Genomic DNA, 23,589 nt, shown 5'->3' on the forward strand with positions numbered 1-23,589 from the left:
ATTTTAGCTCCAAGAGAGCAGAGACCTTGTCTGCACCACTGCTGTAACTCCAATGCCTGGGACAGTGCTTGGGACATGATAGGTACTCAGTGAATATTTAGTACTAAGCCTATTGCCATCTAGTCAATTCCAACTCAGAACAGCTCTGTAGGACAGGATAGAATGGCCTCATAAGGTTTCCAAGGCTGTAAATCTTTACTGAAGCAGATTGTTACATCTTTCTCCCATGGAGTGGCTGGTGAGTTCGAATCTCTGACCTTCTGGCTAGCAGCCAAGCCCTTAACCACTGCGCCACCAGGGCTCTGAATATTTAGTGAATGATCATAAATTTATTGCTTTCCTGGCCTTCCCCCCTCCCCCATTCATCTGAAGAACTCTCACTTTTCTTTTAAGATTAGTCTAGCAAGGTGATATAAGTAAATAGACAATTACCATACTGTGTTAGGTAGGGTAATACTAAAAAAAAAAAAATACTAGCTGCTATAAAAAATAGGCCCCCAAGGGAATTACATCCCAAACAATTACCTTTCTTTCACACTTTTCACTGAAGGTATTAGACTCTTTCCACTTTGTGGACCACCATCCCCAAAGATCTTGTTGTGTTTGTCTAAATACAGTTAGTAGAAGGGGGACAACTTTGTGGAAATGGTACACCTACTTCTTAAACACCTTTGTAGGGAAATTACACACATCACTTCTGCTCACATTTCTTTGGTAAGAGCTAGTCAAATGGCCACACCTGGATACAAAACAAAACAAAACAAGCAAAAAACAAACCTGTTGCCATAGAGTATGTTCTCACTCATGGTGACCCCGTGTATTACAGAATAGAACTCTTCCATAGGGCTTTCTTTGTTGTAATCTTTCAGTGGTTAAAACACTCAGCTGCTTACCAAAAGGTCCACAGCTCAAACCCACCAGCCGCTCTGTAGGAGAAAGATGAGGCTGTCTGCTTCCATAAAGATTTATAGCCTTGGAAGCTTTATGGGGCAGTTCTACTCTGTCCTATGAGGTCACCATGAGTTAGAATCAACTCAAAGGCACTGGGTTTGGTTTTGGCTTAATCTTTATGGAAAGCAGATCACCAGGCCTTTCCTCCGTGGTGTGCTGGGTGGGTTAAAACTGCCAGCCTTTAGCTTGGTCATTGTTGTTGGTTGCTGTTGAGTCAATTCTGATTTACAGCAACCCCATGGGTGCATAGTAGAATTGTTGGGTAGGGTTTTCAAGACTGTGGCCTTTTGGAAGTAGATAACCAGGCCTGTCTTCTGAGGTTTCTCTGGGTGGGTTTGAGCTAGTAGTTGAACTCCTAACTGTTCATGCTACCCAGGGACATACACTAAAAAAAAAAAAGACCCAGTGCTGTCTAGTTGATTCCAACTCATAGCGACCCTATAGGACAGGGTAGAACTGCCCCATAGAGTTTCCAAGGAACGCCTGGCGGATTTGAACTGCCGACCGTTTGGTTAGCAGCCATAGCGTTTAACTACTATGCCACCAGGGTTTCCAGGACATACATACACCCAGGGAAATGGGGTGTGCAGCTGCTTTCCAGCAACAAGTATATGCTATGGAAGAGGGAACATGAATTTTGGTGGGTAGCTTTCTGCCTCTGCCACAAATACGGTGTGATAAAGGAAGCAACAGGGCTTGGGTGGCTCAGAAGAGGCACCTAAGGAGACACAGTGGGCTAGGAGGGCTTTCCAGAGGTGGCAGTGCTGAGGACTCATAAAAGGTGACTAAGTATCTGCTAGGCAAGGAAAGAGGAAGGTGATTACCGGCAGAGGGACAACTGTGTGCAGAGGTTTGAAGAAAAGACAGAGCATGTCATAACTCATTCCAGAAATTGCTGACGATTCCTCATTCCTGCAGGATAGAGCTACAGGGACGGAAGAGGGAGCAGTAAGGAAACCCAAGCAGAAAGACCAGGGCCTGGTAAGTCATGAATGCTTTGATCCGGATGTTAAGAGAGCCGTTTCCTGTTTTCCTGGTGTATTAACAATCAGGATCCAAAATTGAGGACAGAGAGTGCTGAGGACCCCATATTTAAGGATGATTTAAGGACATCCGCCAAGACTGGAACAAGAACAGGCCCTAGGAGTGTACAGAGAGGTGGCAGAACTGGCCCTACCACAATGGCTCACTCCCACTTCCTTCCCCTCTGCCCCAACACCCTTTGTGAGTAAAAGTGTGGGAAGAGGTGGGAGGAAATCCACATAAGTCATAGGCCTGCTGAGGGGCACTTTTTCTTTTTTTTCCCTTCTCCACCATCGCCAAAGTGAAGGGGGGTTCTAACAGACGTACTCTTAAAATTTGGGTGGGGGTATAAGCAGGGGAGATGAGGATCTATCTCATTTCCCAACAGAATCTGTGATTAGGACACAGGTGTGTAGATCCTGCCTTCTGCTTCCCTGGATAGGGAAAAGGGAGAGACTGACGGAAAAAAGAAGAGTGCAGGGAGCTGCCTACAAACTCCCTTTAGGTAAGGCTAATGTGTGGAAGCTTCCAGGGTCAATAGGTTGATCCAGAAGGGCATCAGGCTTCAGCCATTGTATTGGTTATCTATTACTGCAAAAAAAAAAAAAAAAACCTCAAAACTTAGTGACATAAAATAATAATCATTTATTACCTTATGATTTCTTTGGCTTAGGAACTCAGAACCCAGTAGGTCTTTACTTCATGACACCTAGGGCCTCAGCTGAAAGACTCCAAGGCTGGGAACTTGAATTATCCGAAGGTTTGTCTAGGGTTGGAGGATCTGCTTCCAAGTGGACTCATTCACGGAGTTGGCAAGCTGGTGCTGGGAAATTTGTTTCTCTACATATGGGCTTCTCCATAGGGCTGCTTGAGTGTCCTTACGAAATAGCAGCTGACTTTCCCCTGAGCAAAGCATCCAAAGGAACAAGCCAGAAGCTGCAATGTCTGATATGTTGTTAGTCGCTGTCACGTTGATTCTGACGCATGGCAGCACCATGTGTGTACAGTAGAACTGCTCCATAGAGTTTTCAAGGAGGTAAACTTTTGGAAGCAGATCACCAGGACTTACTTCCAAGGTACCTCTGGGTGGGTCTGAACCAACAACCTTTTGGTTAGTAGTCCAGCGCTTAACCATTGGTGCCACTCAGGGACCTTCACAATGTCTGATATGACCACACCTCTGAAGTCGCACAAGTCAGTCTTGATTCAGTGTGGGAGGAGACCACAGAAGGACCTGAATGCCAGGAGGTAAGGATCCTCGGGGGCCAACTTGGAGGCTGCAGTATACATTCATCTTGCTGGCTCCTCACCCAGGAGGATGGGCTAGGGTTGAGGGGATCCTAAGTGGCAAGGAGTGTACATTTTCATAGCAGGAGTTGAGGGGGTGAGTAGAGTTCAAGCTTGAGTCAGATCACCCTTGTTATGGCTCTGAGCTGTGGAGAAGCCCTCACAGCTCTGGGGCTAATGCACATGTGCCGTGGTTGGGTATTCAGGCCCCATGGAGAATGTCAGTGATCAGTGAGCATAGCCAGAGAAGCACCAATAGACTGGTGTCACCTATTAAAAAACCCATCCTTTCCCCGTTTCACTCCAGTGTCACCTTTGTCATAAATCAGATGACTGTATATTTAAGTGTCTATTTCTAAACCATTGATCTGTTTTCCTAGCCTTATGCCAATACCACACTGTCTTAACTACTGTACTTAAATAATAGATATTAATATCTGGTTGTGTAAGTCCTCACCTTTCTCATTCCTCTTCCAGATTGCCTTGGCTATTGTTGGGCCTTTCCATTTCCATATACATTTAAGAATCGGCTTGTCAAATTTCACAAAAAATTTCTGCTGGCATATTGATTGAAATTGCACACCATTTTAGATCCATTTAAGGGGAATTTTATTGAGCAGTACTCTTATGATGTGGACACTTTTCTGTGGGTACGCTATACTTCAAAAATATTTAATGTCATTAAGAAATCTGCTACCCTGAGCAATATTCCATATTTGTATTACGAGGTACTGAGATTCTTCAAAAAATTAATACTAAACTTTCAAAAAAAAGTTGACTTTTTTCCTAGGGTTTTGTGTTCCCTCAAATTTGGTAATTTGCACACTACCTTCATTATTTTTTACATAGCCCACACTGTCAGTATTGCTATTTACCAAGATTTGATTAAAATTTTAACTTCAATTTTTAAAAGAAAAATGTTGTATCACCATTATAAATGCACAATGAGTCTCTCAAAATAAACTTAATGAAAATAATCATTATTGAATTATAACTAGATATTTTCTGCTGAAGGCTTTGAGAACGAAGCCTGCTCTTTCTTTGTTCAAAAGGGGAATTTGGAAATGTCAGAGAAGTGTTTAAGATACATTCATATCATATTTAGACTTTCTCCTTTGAAGTAATCAGAAAGATTGAGAAAAAAAAGAACAATTTCCTCACTTTTTATTTGGAGATAGTTGTAGATTCACATGCGATTATAAGAAATAATACAGGGAGATCCTTGTATGCTTTGCCCAGTTTCTCTAAATGGCAACATGTTGCAAAACTATAGTATAATATCACTAAGGGGATATTGACATTGATACATTGATCTTATTCAGATTTCCTCAGTTTTACCTGTCCTCCTTTGTGTGTATATGTGTATTAAGTTCTATACAATTTTGCCACCCATGAAGACTTGCTGAATTATCTATTTCTCCTTTCAATTCTGTCAGTTTTTGCTTCATGTATTTTGCTGATTTTTTCTTGTTGCTTTCAATATTCTCTGTCTTTCAATAATTTGTCTTTTATGTGTCTAGGTGTACATCTCTGTGAATTTATCTTGGAGTGTGTTGAGCTTCTTGGATGTGTAAATTAATGTTTTTCATCACATTTAGGATGTTTTTGACCATTATTTCTTCAAATATTCTTTCTGCCCTTTTCTCTCTCTCTTTTCCTTTTGAAACTCCCATTATGCATATGTTTGTATGCCTAATGGTCTACAAGTCTCTGATCTGTTGATTTTTCTTCTTCTTTTTTTCAGACTGGATAATTTCAATTGACCTTTCCTCAAGTTTACTGATTCTTTCTTCTGCCAGTTTAAGCTTCCTAGTGAATTTTTCATTGTAGTTATTGTACTTATCAACCCCAGAATCTCTATTTGGTTCTTTTTTTGTAATTCCTATCTTTTTATTGATATTCTGTATTTGTGAGACTTCATTCTCATACTTTCTTTTAGTATTTTAGACATGTTTCCTTTAGTTCTTTGAACGTATTTAAAATAGCTAACTTAAGGTCTTTTTTCTAATATGTCCAATCTCTGGCATCTTCAGGGTAGTTTCTATTTATTATTTTTTATCCTATGTATGGGCCATAATTTCTGTTTCTTTGCGTGTCTTGGAATCTTGTTGTTGAAAAACAGAAAATTTTAAATAATATAATGTGGCAATTTTAGAAATCAGATTTTTCTCGTCTCTAGGGTTTGTTGTCATTGCTGCTAGTTATAGTTGTTCCTGCCTGTTTGTTAATGACTTTTCTGAGCTAATTCTATGAAGTCTGTATTCTTTGTTGTGTGAGACCACTGAAGTCTCTACTCAGCTTAGTTTGTCAGTTAATGATGAAACAATGATATTCTTAAATTCCTGGAACCAATAAATCTCCCAGGCTTTGCCAAAGTACTCTGAGTTTATGTTGGGGAATAATTTAAATGCTCAGGCAGGCAGTTACAACTCCACATTATCCCTCACTTCTTGTTTACACAGAGCCTCAAGGTCAAGCACAGGCCAGAGCTTATGGCCTTTTCAGGTCTTCCCTGAGCTTGTGCAGAGTCCTGGGCATGCACACATTCCTATGCATGTGAGTGGCCTTTTAGATTCCCAGGAATATATTGTAGCATTTTCAAGCCCCTATAGGCATCTCCTCCATGTGTTTGTCAGTTTGTTGTACTGTAGGGGCTTGCGTGTTGCTGTGATTCTGTAAGCTATGCCACCAGTATTCAGATACGAGCAGGGTCACTCATGGAGGGCAGGTTTCAGCTGAGCTTCCAGGCTAAGACAGACTAGGAAGAAGGACCCAGCAGTCTACTTCTGAAAAGTATTAGCCAGTGAAAACCTTATGAATAGCAGCAGAACACTGACTAATATAGTGCTGGAAGATAAGCCCCCCAGGTTAGAAGGCACTCAAAAGATGACTGGGGAAGAAGTCCAACCTGCACTGAAGGCATTGGTGAAAAACAAGCCTCCAGGAATTGACAGAATATCAATTGAGATGTTTTAACAAGCAGATGAAGCACTGGAAGTGCTCACCTGTCTATGCTGAGAAACTTGGAAGAAAGCTACCTGGCCAACTGACTGGAAGAAATCCATATTTATGCTTATTCCCAAGAAAGGTGATCCAACCAAGTGCAGAAATTATTGAATAATATCATTAATATCACACGCAAGCAAAATTTTGCTGAAGATCATTCAAAAGTGGCTGCAGCAGTATATCGACAGGGAACTGCCAAAAATTCAGGCCGGATTCAGAAGAGGACATGGAACCAGGGATATCATTGCTGATGTCAGACGGATCCTGGCTGAAAGCAGAGAATACCAGAAGGATGTTTACTTGTGTTTTGACTACACAAAGGCATTCGATTGTGTGGATCATAACAAATTATGGATAACATTGCGAAGAATGGGAATTCCAGAACAGCTAATTCTGCTTGTGAGGAACCTGTACATGGATCAAGAGGCAGTTGTTCAGACAGAACAAGGGGATACTGAGTGGTTTGAAGTCAGGAGAGGTGTGTATCATGATTGTATCCTTTCACCAAACCTATTCAATCTGTATGCTGAGCAGATAATTCAAGAAACTGGACTACATGAAGAAGAACAGAGCATTAGGTTTGGAGGAAGACTCATTAACAACCTGAATTATGCAGGTGACACAACCTTGCTTGCTGAAAGCAAAGAGGACTTGAAGTGCTTACTGATGAAGATCAAAGACCACAGCCTTCAGTATGGATTATACCTCAATATAAAGAAAACAAAAATCCTCACAACTGGATCAATAAGCCACATCACGATAAATGGAGAAAAGATTGAAGTTGTCGAGGATTTCATTTTGCTTGGATCCACAGTCAACACCCATGGAAGCAGCAGTCAAGAAATCAAAAGGCACATTGCTTTGGGAAAATCTACTGCAAAGGACCTCTTTAAAGTGTTGAAAAGCAAAGATGTCACTTTGAAGACTAAGGTGTGCCTGACCGAAGCCATGGTATTTTCAGTGGCATCATATACACGTGAAAGCTGGACAATGAATAGGGAAGACTGAAGAAGAATTGACACCTTTGAATTGTGGTGTCAGCAAAGAATATTGAATATACCATGGAGTGCCAAAAGAACAAACAAATCCATCTTGGAAGAGGTACAACTGGAATGCTCCTTGAAAGCAAGGATGGCGAGACTGCGTCTTACATACTTTGGACATGTTGTCAGGAGGGACCAGTCACTGGAGAAGGATGTCATGCTTGGTAAAGTACAGGGTCAGCAGAAAAGAGGAAGACCCTCAACAAGATGGATTGTCACAGTGGCTGCAACAATGTGCTCAAGCATAGCAATGATTGTGAGGATGGCACAGGACTGGGCAGTGTTTCATTCTGTGGCACGTAGGGTCACTGTGAGTCGGAACCAACTCGATGGCATCTATCAACAACAACATAACCATCTCATTCCTCAACTTTTCCTTTTAAGCTTTTTGGTTAGTCTGTTGTCTGCCCCAACTGTTATATGCTACCTTAACAAAACCAAACCTGTCATCATCAAATTGATTCCAACTCATAGCAACCCTGTAGGATAGAATAGAACTGCCCCATAGGGTTTCCAAGGCTGTAAATCTTTACAGAAACAGATTGCCACATTTTTCTCCCATGGAGTAGCTGAGGGCTTCCAATCATCGACCTTTAGGTTAGCAGCCAAGCCCTTAACCACTGCTCCAGCAGGGCTCCCATGCTGCCTTAGGCAGCCATAAAGTTAAAACACTTGCCTGTAATTGTTTTAAAAAACACTCCCTACAAACAGATACTTGTACACCAATGTTCATTTAAGCACAATAACCAAAAGGTGAATGAACCTAAATGTCCATCAACAGATGAATGGATACATAAAATGTGTTATATACATGTAATGGAATATTACTCAGCCCTAATGAAAAAAATGAAGTCCTGATACATGCTACTACATGAATGAACCTTGAAAACATTATGCTGAGTGAAATAAGTCAGTCACAAGAAGACAAATATTATATGATCCCACGTACATGAAACACCTAGAGTAGGCAAATGTATAGAGACCAAAATTTTTTAGTGGTTACCGGGGTGAGAGGGGGAGTCATTGCTTTGGGGGCAGTGAGTTTCTGTTAATGGTGATGGAATAAACTGGAAACAGATAGTGGTGATAGTTGTACAACATGGCGAACGTACTCAATGTCAGTGAATTGTACCTGTAAAAATTGTTAAATTGGCAAAGGCTTTGTTGTATAAATTTTTATCACAATGAAAGAGTAGAAATAAATAAATAATACACATATTAAAAAAAAAAAACACTCCCTACAGAGAAGATTTCTCATACTGGGTCAGCTCCAAGTCAGGTCAAATATAGACAGCCTTGCAAGTGTGGTCTTCCAGGGAAGCACTACACAGGTCAAATAATGACAATTCCTTAGAGAAGAGGCTTTGAAAGGGCTCCAGCTCTGTTTTGTTTCCTCCGGTGGCTGCCAGGCTACACCAGGAATGTACTGCAGAGCTGGCGTGGTGGGTATGTCTAGAGCAAGTTAGAATGCCACAAAGCTTTTTACTCTTACTGTGACCCACTCTTTTTCTTGAATAAATGCTCCTTGGGCAGCTGCAAGCCTTTGGTTAATTTCCACAGTTCTCAAAAAGTTGTTTCTGACAATTTTTGCCAGTTTTCTCGTTCCTTTTATGGAGGAGAGAATTTTTGGAATCCTTATACTGCCATTTCACCAACCTCTTTCTGCCTTGTTTTTTAAACTTGAACGTAAAACCTGAACTTTTCCCCATATGATTAATTATTCTAAAGTATTATCTTCCCATGAATGTACAGCATTCCATTCTATGAATGCATTTTTATTTATTTAACAACCATTTTCAGACTGTTAGACATTAGGGGTAGGAGGCTCCAGGGATATGCTGGAGCCAGCTTGCACTGTCAGTCGTGTACATCTCTTTCCAACGCTGTGTTCGGGGAAATTTCATTGGTAGCTTGAAATCAACCATGGTGAAAAAATTTATACCACAGAAATTGGCAAAAGCTGCAAAACAACACCCCTTCAAACTGATAGACAGCTACTGGGAGGCTCCCAGTAAAAGGGTTTTGAGGGCAGGTATCATAACAGAGATTCAGATCCAATTCCCATAACAGAGATTCAGATCCAATTCCCAGCCAATGCCCCTCATGTGCAGCTACCACCTGTCTATCAATGGGGACTTTCACATTGCTATATTTAACAGGTTTCAGCAGAGTTTCCAGACTAAGACAGACTAGGAAGGAAGGCCTAGTAATCTACTTTGAAAAGCCAGCCAAGGAAAATGCTATGGATCACAACTGTTTGATCCTCAACCCATCATGGGGATGGCACAGGACCAGGCAGCATTTCGTTCCATTGGGCATAGGGAAGAGAGTAGACTAAACGGCAGCTAACAATAACAAACCACGACGGACCCACATCAGGACCATATTTTATTCATTTCTGTATCCTTAAGACTTAGCAGAAGGCCTAACACACAGTAGGTGATCAGGATATTTTTGTTCTTTTTGTATACATACTTTGTAGCATTTTATAACCCGTCTTTCTTGATTTAGTATTACTTCAAAGCTCATTGTACATTGCTACATAAAATCAAAAACTCGTTGCCATAGAGTCAATTCGCACTCATAGTGACCCACTGGACAGAGCGGAACTGCCCCATGGAGTTTTCAAGGAGTGGCTAGTGGATTTGAACTGCCGACCTTTTGATTAGCAGCCGTGGCTCTTAACCGCTGTGCCCCAGGGCTCCACGTAGCTACATAATGGTCATCATTTTAATGGCTGCGATTTTCCTTTGGATACATGAATTATTATTGCTTTAACCCTTCCCATGCTGATTTGTTACCTTAGTGTATATAGCACTGTGATGAACATCTCTGTGTAATGAGATTTCTGTCTTGTTGGAGTACCTTCAAAGTTGAGAATAGGCTACCTTGCCAAAAGAGCTCCTGAGACAGACTGAAAAAACACATATGACCTCTTAGGTCACTAATTCTTTCCTATATTGAGCATATGCCCCATGTCTGAGTCTAGCACCTGTTACAGGGAACCCAGGAAGAACATTTGGCCTGGGCCTCACATTCACAAATAGGTCTTATATTTAGACTTTGTGTGTGTGCGTGTGTGTGAAAATATACATAACAAAACAATCATTCAACATTTTCTACATGTACATTGATTACATTCTGCATGTTGTGTCACCAATCTCCCTAACTCTACCCATAGTTTCATCACCATTAACTTCGACTTTCTGTCCCCTAAACTTTTCCTGTTTTAGATTACTGTTGTCAATTTGATCTCATATAGATAATTCTTTAAAAGAGTGCACTTCTGAAGGTGAACATTTTTTACCAGTTGAGCTGAACCATTGTTTAGCCTGAAGATGATTTCATTGGATAGTTTCAGTTCAAGGCTTAAAGATTATCTCAGGGCAATAGATTTGAGGATTCTCTCAGTATCAATGCGTACAGTAAGTCTGGTTTTTGTAAGAGTTTGAAATTTTGTTCCACATTTTTTTTCTTTTTGATCAGGATCCATCTACTGGATCCTTGATTAAAACGTTCAATAATGGTATCTGGGCACCAACCTGTTGTGGTCTCATAGCAGCGGAGGTAGTAGTTCATGGAGGTAGTTAGATCTAATAGTCCATTTCATTCTTTTATTACTGGGTCTCCTTCCTCTGCTGTTCTGGGTGAATAGAGACCAACTATTGTATCTTAGATGGCTGATGGCAAGCTTTTAAGACCCCAGGCACTACTCACCGAACTAGGAGGTAGAACTGAGACTCTAAAAACAATATTACGCCAGTTGACTGGACAGATCCACAAAACCATGACCCTAAACCTTAAAAAGAACCTAGAAAATTCATCTCATGAGGTATTTGTTTATACCTAAGTAGTATCAACAACTGCTGCCTCTATTTTTTATTTATCTATTTTTGGCTGTTGTTGTTGCAAAATTATTTATAACACTATATTTGCCATTTCACTCTTCTTTTGGAGTATATCTTAGAAAACAATTTTTTTTTTTTTTTTTTTAGTGATATCAGTTACATTTGATCAAATTGTGTAACCATCACCTTTAGTTGATACCAATTTTCCCACCGTCATAAACAAAAATTCACTACTTACCAGAAATTGATCCCCCTTCTCTCTCCCCCATCATACCCCTGGAAACCACTAATAATCATTGGGCTCCATCTATTTACCTGTTCTTGCAATTTCATATAATTGAGTTCATACGATGTCCTTTTGTGACTGACTTATTTCACTCAGCATAATGTCTTCGAGGTTCATCCATGTTATAGCATGTACATATAGACTTTTAACACTATCTACAGTGCTTATCATACAATTCCATAGTTTTGACTGTGGATTAATTAGGATAGACTTTCAGAGCTCTAACAGAGAACCAAAATATTTGTGACTTACATAGATAGAAGTTTCTTTCTTTCTTGTATATTAATAGCCCAGCTTCACAGTATCAGGGAGCCAAAGTCCTACTATATTTTTGCTGAACTATCCCTAGTCTGTATGGCCCAAGCAGGCCCATGATCTTGTCCATACCCCAGGCTATTGGAAATAGGGAAAATGCTTCTTCTCTTTTTGAGCACCTGAGGTTGCGCATGTTACTTGGTTCCACATCCTATAGGCCAGAACTTAATAATATGGCCACATTTAGCTGCAAGGGAGTCTGGGAAATGTAGTATTTGTTCTGGTTGACCATGTACCCATGTAAAAATTGGGGTCACGAAAAGTAGAGAACTGATGGGGGGAGGAGGAAATTAGCATTCTCTTCCACAAATTCCAATACCTATTTTTTTAATACTTTTTTAATGATCTATGAATTTATCTACCTAAAATGTTTCTGTACTTATTTAAAAACTATCTTGATTATATTGTGTCATCATTTTTGTGATAAAAGCATTAAGTAGGCAAACTTAAACCTTTAAACTGTACCAGAAATTTTGCTATGCTTTTTTTGTCTTCAGTTTTATATACCAGGAGCTAAATGGAATTGGCCCAGACCTTGATTAGCTGTGCAAACAAAGATAAACCAGACATGTTCTCTTCCCTTTTGGTCTAGTGTGGGAGACAAACATGTAAATAAAGCATTACACAAAGTATACACAAAAAGCTATAGGAGCTCAGAACAGGACTTTTTTCCCCAGGAGATAAGAAAAAGCTTCTAAGAATCCAACCCAACCCATTGCTGTTTAGTAGATTCCAACTCATAGTGACCCTACAGGACAGAGAACTGCCCCACAGAGTTTCTAAGGAGCGCCTGGTGGATTTGAACTGCTGACCTTTTTGGTTAACAGCTGTAGCACTTAACCACTATACCACCAGGGTTTCTGCTTCTAAGAAAAAAAACAAACCAATTGCTGTTGAGTCGGTTCCAACTCATAGCGACCCTACAAGACAGAGTAGAACTGCCCCATAGAGTTTCCAAGAAGCACCTGGTGGATTCGAACCACTAACCTTTTTGTTAGCAGCTGTAGCTCTTAACCACTATGCCACCAGGATTTCCTGCTTGTAAGAAAAGGCAATGCAAACTCATCTGGTGGAAAAAGCTAGAAAGAGCATTCCAGGTGAAGAGAACATCTTAAGCAAAGGTAGAAAGTGTTGGAGGCACTTGAGCAATTCATTGTAGTTGAACACATGGTGCACGTGGGTTGAACAAGTATCTGGGGATGAGGCTGGAGTGACAGGATGGGCCCAGGTCTTGGAGAGGAAGGTAATTCATTTGTCAAAGTGTGTTGGGAAAGGTGAACTGGCTCTCATCATTCATTTCAACCTCCGAGTGTGCCTTCCCATGCTGCAAAGGCTAGAAAGCTGAAACTATATTTCCCAGCATTCCTCACAGCTGGAATCCTGGATAAGAGCTCCACCAGTTAAATGCACTGATGTATGACGTAGCAGCTAGGACTGAGTGGTGGCTATCTTCTCTGCTGCTGCCTGGTTGTTACTGTTGACCAGCATTGCCAGGGAGACACTAGGTTTCAGCAGCAACATTCTAGTGTTCAGTGGCTTTGTGGAAGCTAAAAGACAACAAAAGACAGTTACAGCAGTGATGGCAGAGTCTTCCTCATCCCTGGATCACAGTTCTGGTAACAACTTCCTGAATCCCCCCTTTCCAGAGTATAGAAAGTGCTATAACTCCACAGTGGGCCTGTTCTGCTGTGCTGTTCTGGGAGTCATTCCTGGAGGCCTGCCTAGAGCCCATTCCTCTGGACTCTCCAACTATTCTGTAAGCATCTAATCCCCTATATTAAATCCACTTCTGCTTAAGATGGCTAGAATGGTTTCTGTTTCCTGTAACTAAACCCTGATTAATGCGGAGGACATACAGTTGGAACGGTTTGCACAGATGCATTCCACCTGAAAAGTGGCTCTAATTCAGGCTCTGGCTCATGTTCTGGAGACCCTGTTGCTGTTATGCCCAGGAGGCAACGTGGACACCCCCACCAGAAAGCTCCCGTGGCATGGCTTGCTGCAGATAGAGAACAGGCCATTTCTGACAGCAAGTAAGGCAAACCATAAACACAGCCTTCTCTGCAGGGATCATGCTTCTGACACATTGATCCTCCCTTCTACACCCAAAGGTGCAGTTTATACAATGCTGGTCATGACTCAGGACAATTATCTACAACAACATGCTCAATCACTTAAAATACCTGTGGTCACTAAGAATTTGTGCCTCTTTCATTTCTCAACAAAAAATGCTGTGGGGGTTAAACGGAGGATGTGTATAGGGGAAGAGGGTGATAGTGTAGAGTGATCACTTAGCATCTATAATTCCACTGTGGTACATAGATGAAGATCTTTCATTTTAATCATCGTATACTTATTTTAAAGTAGGAAAATATAATCTGTCAAATAAACCTAACTTGACAGTTTACTTCAGGACCTGGCTATGTTTAAAAAGTAAACTAATTAGGGGAAAATATTAGTTATTAGGTATTTAGTTCATCTGTCAATTTGTCACACTGTGGTGGCTTGCGTGTTGCTGTGATGTTAGCAGCTATGCCACCAGTATTTCAAATATCAGCAGCGTCACCCATTAGGTTTCTGTGGAGCTTCCAGGCTAAGACTAGGAAGAAGGACCTGGTGATCTACTTCAAAAAAACTGGCCAGTGAAAGGCTTATGAACAGCGGCAGAACACTACCTGATGTAGTGCTGGAAAATAAGCCCCTCAGGTTGGAAGGAGAGCTGCCTCCTCAAAGTAGAATTGACCTTAATGACATGGAAGGAACAAAGCTTTTGGAACCTGCATTCCCTGATGTGGCATGACTTAAAATGAGAAGAAACAGCTGCAAACATCCATTAATAATTGGAATGTGGAATGTATGAAGTTATGAATCTAGCAAAATTGAAAGTAGTCAAAATGAAATGGAATGTATAAAGATTGATATCCTAAGCATTAGTGAGCTGAGATGGACAGGTGTTGGTCATTTTGAATTGGGCAATCATATGGTCTACTATGCCCCAAATGACAAATCGAAGAGGAATAACATCACATTCATTGTCAAAAAGAACACTTCAAAATCTATCCCGAAGTACAACATTGTCAGTGATAGGATAACATCCATACTTCTACAAGGAAGATCAGTTAATACGACTATTATTCAAAGATTTCATTGTATTTGGATCCACAATACATGCCTGTGGAAGCAGCAGTCAAGAGATCAAATGATGTATTACACTGGGCAAATCTGCTGCAAAAGACCTGTTTAAAATGTTAAAAAGCAAAGACATCACTTTGAGGACTAAGGTGTGCCTCGCCTAAGTGATGGTATTTTCAGTCACCTCATATGCATGGGAAAGCTGGACAATGAATAAGGAAGACAGAAGAATTGATGCCTCTGAATTATGGTGTTGGTGAATAATATTGACTATATCACGGAATGTCAGAAAAATGAACCAGTCTGTCTTGGAAGAAGTATACCCGGAATGCTCCTTAGAAGCTACGATGGTGTCACTTCATGTACTTTGGACATGTTATCAGGAGGGACCAGTCCCTGAAGAAGGACATCATGCTTGGTAGAGGGTCCGTGAAAAAGAGGAAGACCCTCAGCAAGATGGATTGACACAGTAGTTGAAACAATGGGCTCAAACATAGCCACGATTGTGAGGATGGCACAGGATAGGGCAGTGTTTTATTCTGTTGTACACAGGGTCACGATGAGCTGGAACTGACTCAACCTAACTACAATAACATCCGGTAAAAACAGAGTAGAAGAGATTGCAAAAACCATGCAGGTACATATAAATTCCAGACATTTGGAAAGCCCACAGCAAGATCTCATTTAGTCCTCATGACAACCCTAGGAATTACTTATTTTTGCTCCCACTTTAGAATGAGAAGTGAGGGTCAAAAGGTTGAAATGACCTGTCAGGGTCACATGGCTGGCAGTGGTCAGTGACAAAGGTGGAATTCAATCCTGGCTGGTGTTTTTCCCACCCCGCTTCTACCCCCACCTTATTTGTCTTACATATAGACTCCAGGGCTTCCTCTCTGAAAGGCGTCCAGTAAGAATATCTTTGCAGAAGTGAAAAACCTTTCAGCCCACTTCCTCTTGGTGGCTGTGGCCATCCACCAGATCCTGGTTCCCCTCTGATGGACTGGTCTGTTGTTGAGAGAGCTTGGGAGGTCTGACAGGTACTTTGGCCTGGACTTCCAACCTGGTTGCATCCTCTAGGGTGCGGGCTGGAAACAATCAGCAGCTGTGAGGGTCAGAGATGAGGGATAGGCTTGGCTGGATCTCTGACGCTTCTCCCACCCACATCTTTGCATTGTAGTCTATATCCCAGGAAAAGAGAAGAGAAAGTGGAGCTGGGAGGGCACAGGGGTTTGGATGCTGCCTAACAGTAAGCTGAGAGTTCCTTCCCAAAAGCCAAATGAGTCACTTGGCCCCAGGCCTCAGCGCCAGAGATATGTAAGGCAGCAAATAGAAGAGGGGTGAGGTACAAACCAGCCTTCCAGAAAAGCCAGTGTGCATGGGCCAGAGGTTCCACACTGTTTTTGGGAGCGGGGAGGATCTCAGAGGCCAACCAGTGGGGAAAGAGGTCTCATGTAAACAGCTGCAGCCCACTGCCCTCGCTCCAACCAAAACAACGTCCATTTTATCTGTTTTAGATACTAAAACAGTTGGGGAACCATTGCCCCAGGATCTTCTAGGGGCCTCAAGTTTGAAGGAATCCTCCTCAGGGCCTCATTCAGCCATTGGCTCTGAAGATGTACAGGGAAGAGACAGGTGGAATGAAGGAGGACAACAAAGGTTATGTGCTGACAGAGGAACCTGGGGAACCAGGTGAGCAGGAAGAATGGGTTCCAGAAGGAGGCCTTTACCAAACCCTCTTCCAAAGTATCTCATTTTCATTCCCCTACCTAGTCTGAATCTGCGATATGCAGGTGACACAATCTTGCTTGCTGAAAACGAAGAGAGCTTGAAGCACTTGCTGATAAAGATTAAACAATATCAGCCTTCGGTATGGATTACACCTCAACATAAAGAAAATAAAAACTATTACAACCAGACCAGTAAGCAACATCCTGATAAATGGGGGAAAATACTGACATTGTCAAGGGTTTCATTTTACTTGGATCCACAAACAATGCCTATGGAAACAGCATTCAAGAAATCAAACGATGTATTGCACTGGGCAAATCTGCTACAAAAGACCTCTTTCAAGTGTTAAAAAGCAAAAATGTCACCTTGAGGATTAAGGTGCGCCTAACCCAAGCCATGGTATTTTCAATTGTCTCATACGCATGCTGGACAATAAATAAGGAAGACTGAAGAACTGGTATCTTTAAATTATTGTGTTGGTGAAAAGTATTGTATACACTGTGGCCTTCCAGAAGAACAGACAAATCTGTCTTCGAAGAAGTATAGCCAGAATTCTCCTTGGAAGCGAGGATGGCAAGACTTCATCTCACATACTATGGACATGTTATCAGGAGGGACAAGTCCCTGGAGAAGGACATTACGCATGGTAAAGTAGAAGGTCATCCAAAAAGAGGAAGATCCGCAACGAGATGGATTGACACTGTGGCTGCAACAATGGGCTCAAACATAGCCACAAATGTGAGGATGGTGTTGGACTGGGCAGCGTTTTGTTCTGCTGTACACAGGGTCACCATGAACTGGAACCGACTTGAAAGCACCGAACAGCAACAACCACCTTGTTAAAAAAAAAAAAAAAAAAAAAGGTACAAGTTATTCTTAATGTATCTCCTCTCAATTACTTTTATTACTTTCTGTATAATTACTAAAGTAACACATGCTCAAAAGCCAAAAACTAGGAAAAAAAAAAAAAATCCAAGGAATTCAGAATTCAAGGAAATTTAATGAGATAACCACTATTAAGATTTTTGATATAAAAATTGTGGAAGCGGGCAGTCAGAGCACGGCCTGCTGCCTTTCCCTGTGACCTATGAATGAATCTTGTGCTTAGGACCACATGTGTCAGCCTGGGTTCTTGGACGGATGAGAGCGTGGCCTGACTCTTTTCTGGGTGTCTCAATCCAAAACACATCCCATAGTAGGTTTTGGCCTATCAGCACATCCCTTGTCTCTTGTCTTGAGTTCAACATTTCCAGGAACTGCTTAGCTAAGCGTGTGTTATATAGCACCTGGCCAATGCTGCTGCTATTATCTACTCCTAGTGTGGAGGGGATGAGGTCCTTCTGCAGCAAAATAGAGATGTGTGCAGACCATTCCCTGTGTCAGCTGCAGAGTGAGATCCGCTGGCCATGGGGGACCAATTTGAAGCTGACCTAGTTCTGTTGGTAAAGTGTTGTTCCACGTGGTGTAACCCCAACACCTGACAGCTATAGAGTGGGTTACTATCCTTCCTGTCATAGGATTCCTCCCCTGGAGGTAGTAACAGGTATCACTTGCTCAACAAAAAATATCATGTATTTTTTGTGTGTGCATAGACTTTTTCTTCAAAGTTATTCTATTTTACACAATATTTTTGTTTTTTTAGAATTTCTTGATATAAAGTTATAGAAAAGTTGCAAGAATAGTACAAAGAATTCCCTTACATCGTTCACTCACATTTCTTGTATCTTTTCAAAATGAGTTGTATATTATGAACATTTTGCAACATCCATAGTTATCATTATCATCATAGCCAACATTTACTGCTGGCCAGGTAAACCATTTTGTCATGGTGACTTCTACTATCCCCACAATGACCTCATGAGATGAGTACTACTGTTATCCTCATTTTACATACTAATAAATTAGGCTTTAGTTAGGATGCTTTCAATATTTTACCTTTGTTAAAGATCTTTGATTTATATCTTTGTCCACCTAACAACAACAACAAAAAAACCCATTGCCCTCAAGTTGACTGCGACTCACAGTGACCTTATAGGGCAGAGTAGAACTGCCCCATAGGGTTTCCAAGAAGTGGCTGGTGGATTAAAACTGCCAACCTTTTGGTTAGTAGCCAAACTCTTAACCACTGTACACCAGGGTTCCCACCTAGTCTTTAGGTTTTCCATGCCATCTCTAGATAAAACTAATCACGAAGTCTCTAAGACCCACTGACACAGCCCAAAGGAAGACCACATTTGTCATAGAACCTTAAACCTTTGTCTCATTACTGAGTCACACCACAGCCCAGGATACACAATGAATAACTATATTTTAAAAATTTTCTAAAGACTTTGTAAATAGCCTGATATTATTTTTTTTTTACAATTAAGGAATTACTTTATTAACATATACATATAAAACATACCCTACTTCCTATAATCTTATTGGACATTTCTTTATATTAAAATATATAGATATTAAATATTAAAATATGAAGAACAAGCCTTAGAAATATGTCTAAGGACTCTGAAAGGCACTGTAGGATGTTCCAAAGAGGCAACTGTGAGCTGAAACAAAGTGCAGGCTGTTGTTGGAAGATGGCACCCATGTAAACGACCTGCATACCATTTCTACTTGGTGTGGAGGCCTCACCATTTTCCGAATGGAGACAAGAAGCCTGAGGTTCTGAAGCCAGTGATCCTGCCATCCCTTCAACTTCTCCTTGTAAGCTTCCTGTGTTGACTTGTCATCCTACGGCTGCCTGCTCCTGCCCCTTGACCAAGGAAGCTCTCCTGCCTCTGAGCACAATATTAGCTCTTTAACTCTTAAGTCAAAATATTACAGAATTGGAGAAAATTTATTGAGTGCCTACTATGTACCCAACACAAAGTTATTTCTTACTCCAACAGTGGCCCTGTGAAAGACGTTTCATGATTCTCACCTTGGTCATGAGGAGACTAAAGCCGAAAAAGGTTAAGTATTGTACTCAAAGATATATAATGAGCTAAATTCTAACATGTGGCCTATAAGATGTTAATAAGATTCCTATGTATTTCTTAAACCCCCATAAGTTCTCAGGGGCAAAAATGTATGATATGCAAGCAAATCGGGGTTCCCCCCCGCAACAATAATTGTTGTTAACTGCTGTGGAATTGGTCTCCAACTTATGGTGATCCCATATACAACACAGCAAGACACTGCCCAGTCCTGCACTGTATGTCCACATCAGTGGTTACAGATCGGACCGTTGTGATGCATAGCATTTCCATAGGCTGATTTTCAGAAGTAGATCACCAGGCTTTTCTTCCTAGTCCATCTTAGGAAGCTCTGCTGAAACTTGCTCAGCATCATAACAATACACAAGCCTCCACTGACAGACAGGCGATGGCTGCACCTGAGGTGTACTGGCTGGCTAGGAATCGAACCTGGGTCTCCTGAATGGAAGGTGAGAATTCTACCACTGACCTACCAATGCCTCATAAAAACAATAACAGCTAATATTTATTGAGCACTGAATCAGGTTAGGATCTCAGCTAAAATCTGTTATATTTAATATGTTCAACAATCCAAAGTGGAATATGTGATTATTTGTTGTAATTATCCCCACGTAAAAGCGCCCACTTATCTAATACCTGGCACCCTAATAAAGGCTCCAAACAGGTACTTCAATACTTTTTTCACATTCAAATATATGATTCCCAAGATCAGTGACAATTCTGAAACTGCTACTACATCATTTTTTAGGCATTGGAAACACCTTTCTGGATGATTTCATGGCAAAATTTGGCTCTAACTCAACGTTGTCACTGTTTTACACAATACTACCTGTCTTGGTTATCTAGTGCTGCTATAACAGAAATACCACGAGTAGATAGATGACTTGACAGATAAATTCATTCTCTCACAGTCTAGGAGCCTAGGAGTCCAAATTCAGGGTGCCAGCTCCCGGGGAAGGCTTTCACTCTCTGTTGGCTCTGGGGGAAGGTCCCTGTCATCAATCTTCCCTGATCCAGGAGCTTCTCAATGCAGGAATCCCAGGTCCAAAGGACTTGCTACTCTCCTGGTTCTTGTTTCTTGGTGGTATAAGGTCCCCATGTCTCTGTTTGCTTCTCTCTCTTACATCTCAAAGTGACTGATTTAAGACAAAACCTAATCTTGTAGACTGAATCCCAGCTCATTACCATAGAGGTAGGATTTCATCACATAGGAAAATCACATCAAATGACAAAATGGTGGGCAATCACACAATACTGGGAATCATGGCCTAGCCAAGTTGGTTCATTTTTTTGGGGGGACACAATTGAATCCATGACACTACCCTAAAAGCAGAAGATATACCAGCAACAGAAAAAATTGTTTTCTCTTGTAGAGAAAAGACATTCATTCATTCAACAAATAGGTCTTTAGTGCCATCTGTTTGCCAGGCCAAACCACCAGGCCCCCAAAACCACACTACACTTAGTTTTGAAGCGGGCTTAGGTTTTCACATGGATTTAGATCCTTTGCAGCAAGTACGTACTATAGTTTTCACCTTGAAATTTTTATCATTGTAAATTGAATCTCATGAATCTTTATCAAATGTCCTGGTTCCTGCTGGGGAGAAAAAACATTTTTAAATGTACTATTATTACATTTTAAATATACTATTACCCTTTTGAGGGCAGTGGTGGTTCAGTGGTAGCATTCCTGCCTTCCATGTGGAAGACTAGTTCTATTCTCAGCCAAAGCACATCCAGCACAGCAACCACCCATCTGTTAGTGGAGGCTTGAGTGTTGCTGATGCTGAGGAGCTCCCAAACTAAGATGAACTAGGAAGAACGGCCTGGCAATCTACTTCCAAAAAATCAGCCAATTAAAACCCTATGGATCACAATAGCCTGATTTGAAGCTAATCATGGGACAGTGTTTTTTCTAAGACAGGAAGCAAAGCCCTGAGATGGGAGGGTACTTGTTTATAGGGAAGAGACTGCTGTGGTTAGAGGAGAAACAAGTAAAACAGAAATAGATTATACTATCAGGGAGGTAATAAGGGGTTGAGTGTAGAACCTAGAGACTTCCTAAGAACAGAGAACAGAGGGGTCCCCCACTCTGCAAACAAAGTAACAAGAAATGGGCCAGGGCATAGAAACAAAGCCATTACCCAGAACAATGGGGCAGGGTATCTAAAAATTGCCCCCAAACTTCTTTAAAGTTGCCTTTCAGTAGTTGGAGAAGACCAGGCCCAAGGCCATGGACAGAACATCCACCTGTGACCACTGTGTGACCTTCCACCAGGGGCAGTGAGGGGCTACAGCCCCAGCTGGGGACTCGAACCCAGGGAGCAGGAGACTGCGCAGGAGTGACACCCCCTAAGTCTTGCTACAATCCCAGAGGCCTCCAGGACGGGAGCCATCTTGGAAAGCTGCTGCAGGGACCTTAGTTAACACAGCCCTGCCTGAGTCTATGAATAAACATGAGTCTCCCCCCGCCCCCCCCCACAACTTTAAAAAACTGGGGCCTGTCTATTATTCTATGAGAGGAGGGTAGACTTGCTCTAGGTCCTTGTCTCCAAGCCTCTTCAATAAAGCTTTGCTCATATGGAAAACTACCTGCCTTACCTGCTCATTCTTGACCAGTGGGAGGCAAGAACCTTATTACGGTAACAGTTCCACTGTACACGGGGTCACCATGTGTCAAGGTGTTGCTAACAACATTCTCCGTTTTTGATATAACCTTATAAAAACTTTGTGTCCTTAATAGATTTAAATATTTACCAAACTTAATTTTTAAAATAGATAGTACTTGTCCATGGTATAAAATCCCAGGTGACACAAAAAGTCTTAGAATAAAAACTCAGTTGTCCTTCTACCTTTCCTTAGTCTGGGCAATCACTATCACCAGTTTTTTCTCCTGGAGATATTCTATGTCTACACAAGTGAAAATGTATCTTTACCTATGCGGCCTTTAAAAAAAAAAAAAAAAACCCGCTACAAACAATAGCATATTCACGCACATTTCTCTGCACTTTGCTTTCTTGATACATATACCTTGGATTTGGTTCAACAGCAGCATATAAACTGTTTTGTTCTTTCTAACGATAGATTATTCCTCTGAAAGGATAGACTATTTCACCAGTCCCTGGTTTCGTGCCTGACAACATAAAGGGTGTTTGTCTATGCGAGCCGGTTTGAGGTTACCATGAATCCCCATTTTGCCCACCTCTCTCAATTGTTGGGAGGGGAAGTCGCTTTAACGCGCCACATCAAGGTACCAATAAACGCCATCTTGTGTCTCCAGAACTGCCTGGACGGCAAGTCTCTGGAGGGAGCCCCCCACCCTTGCTTGTCGTTAGCCGCATTTGAATAGATTCCAAACAAAAAGACCCTCCTTATAAACCGCGTCCCACCGCTCCATGATAGGGGGAACCGGCCAGGAAGCGTAGGTCTGGCCGAGGGGCGGGCCACGCTTCGAGCGCGCATGGGCCAGCGCCTCTCTCTGAGGAAGCCCGGCAGTGCGGGCCGCCATCTTGTATTTTTGGCCACCTTTCCTTTCAAGGAAAGAAACCTGGAAACTCCGCGGCAGCCATCTTTTATGAGAAACCTGAGTTGTAATAACCCTTTCCCAGTTCTCAGCATTTCGTATAACCATAAATAAAGCAGCTATCTTGTACGGCGAACCCCTCCATTTCCGGGACTGGTCCGCGGCTGGGCAACTGAGGCGACCACCGCTCCCTCTGGCGGCGGTACCGGGGCAACGACGCAAGCTTAGACCTGCCGGGTATCCTGCTTCCGGGTTCTGTCGGGCGGGGCCTCTGACGTCTCGCGGACTCCGACTGTGATGGATGAGCTGGGTCGGTGGGTTGGATCTGAGCATGCGCCTAGAGCAATGCCGGCGGGCCTGGGGAAGGCCAAACTCCAGGCGGGCCCGGAGAGGGGTGGAGTGTGGGGTTGGGCCTGGCAGGTATGGGTGCCGCGGGGCGGGGACGTGGGACGCTGGGGAAGAAAACCAAATT

General features: G+C 41.9%; 2 long non-coding RNA genes across 2 annotated transcripts in view; one reads left to right on the plus strand and one right to left on the minus strand.

The window, feature by feature from the left end:
* The window catches only part of LOC126064286 (uncharacterized), a 51,111-nt gene that overhangs the window by 16,298 nt on the left and 11,224 nt on the right, over positions 1–23,589 (plus strand). The window contains exon 2 of the long non-coding RNA XR_007514467.1: positions 1,870–1,932. This is a non-coding gene — a long non-coding RNA (uncharacterized LOC126064286). The remainder of the gene's footprint in view (positions 1–1,869; positions 1,933–23,589) is intronic.
* Positions 8,823–23,449, minus strand: LOC126064285 (uncharacterized). The gene is made up of 3 exons (XR_007514466.1): positions 21,249–23,449; positions 16,658–17,454; positions 8,823–15,993 (listed from the first exon to the last, which is right to left on the minus strand). It is a non-coding gene; the product is annotated as an uncharacterized LOC126064285 (long non-coding RNA).

Source organism: Elephas maximus, chromosome 20 (assembly GCF_024166365.1).
Source record: "Elephas maximus indicus isolate mEleMax1 chromosome 20, mEleMax1 primary haplotype, whole genome shotgun sequence".
Taxonomy (NCBI): Eukaryota; Metazoa; Chordata; class Mammalia; order Proboscidea; family Elephantidae; genus Elephas; species Elephas maximus.